Here is a 999-nt window from a genome sequence, read left to right as displayed (position 1 = left end):
AACGGATGGGTAGTTGTTTGAGTATCTGAGAACAGTTCGTAATACTGCTGAAAGTTCTACACCACTGCTTAATGCTGCACATCATCCTGCGCGGCCTGAGACGGGGCAGCAGCTAGTTGACGATTCAAGTGCACAGAATATAGCAGCATATTACCGTAGCGTAGCAGCAGTATTTGGTCGAGAACAGTTGAACTTGTGCACTCAGTATGCACTGCTATGTTCACACTGGATGAACACCCATTGTGTCAAGTCAAACCAGGTGGTTGATAACGGCCGGCGGGATGGCCGATTAAATGAAGGTTGCTTTTCTTCCAAACTGTTCTCGTCAAATCGCGCAGATTAATTCACATTGCCGGCAAAAATAGATTTCCTGAAACTAGTTGCTACCAGTGATTCCTGACCACACTGGCACTATCTCCATTTGTCCCGTCGGTTTGTTTGCAGCATGACAGAATTAGTCATTTGAAGTGACTAGGTTCGCAGCCCGATACCAATTGCCCTCTCCACTAGTTTATAAATCATTTTGGACAATGCTCACATCTTAGCAATGTGCGCCAAGCCCAAATGTTTGAAAACAGCCAGCTGTATGGTCTATTATTGAGCGTCAGCTTTTCCCAGACTGTTAATTATCTCACGCGCCTTTATTTAACCATAGTAAAACCTATATCCTAGGTGAACGAGATGGGGGATTCCTGTGGCTTAATGCAGTTTTCAACATGACCGCAGGCATCCGACGCGCAGAACGTTGTGCTTCGTCTTATACCGAGAATATAATCGCTTTTGTCGACAGTTCACTCTGCCGTTTCTAAAACGCATCCAACCGGTCCCCAAACTGCTATATCCTTGTTTTACACATCGGACTATGTTGTCCACCTCGATCGGGGCCCGAGATATAGTTTCTGGCGTCCGACCCATATCGCCTCGCAATAATTCGTTATTATAAAGCTGAACATCGTGTTGGGGCTATTCAGGAGAAAATCGTCGACGCACATCACCATC

The sequence above is a fragment of the Opisthorchis viverrini genome, assembly GCF_000715545.1.
Source record: "Opisthorchis viverrini unplaced genomic scaffold opera_v5_1220, whole genome shotgun sequence".
NCBI lineage: Eukaryota > Metazoa > Platyhelminthes > Trematoda > Opisthorchiida > Opisthorchiidae > Opisthorchis > Opisthorchis viverrini.
The sequence above is the reverse complement of the archived record's forward strand: the minus strand, read 5'-3'. Positions refer to the sequence as shown.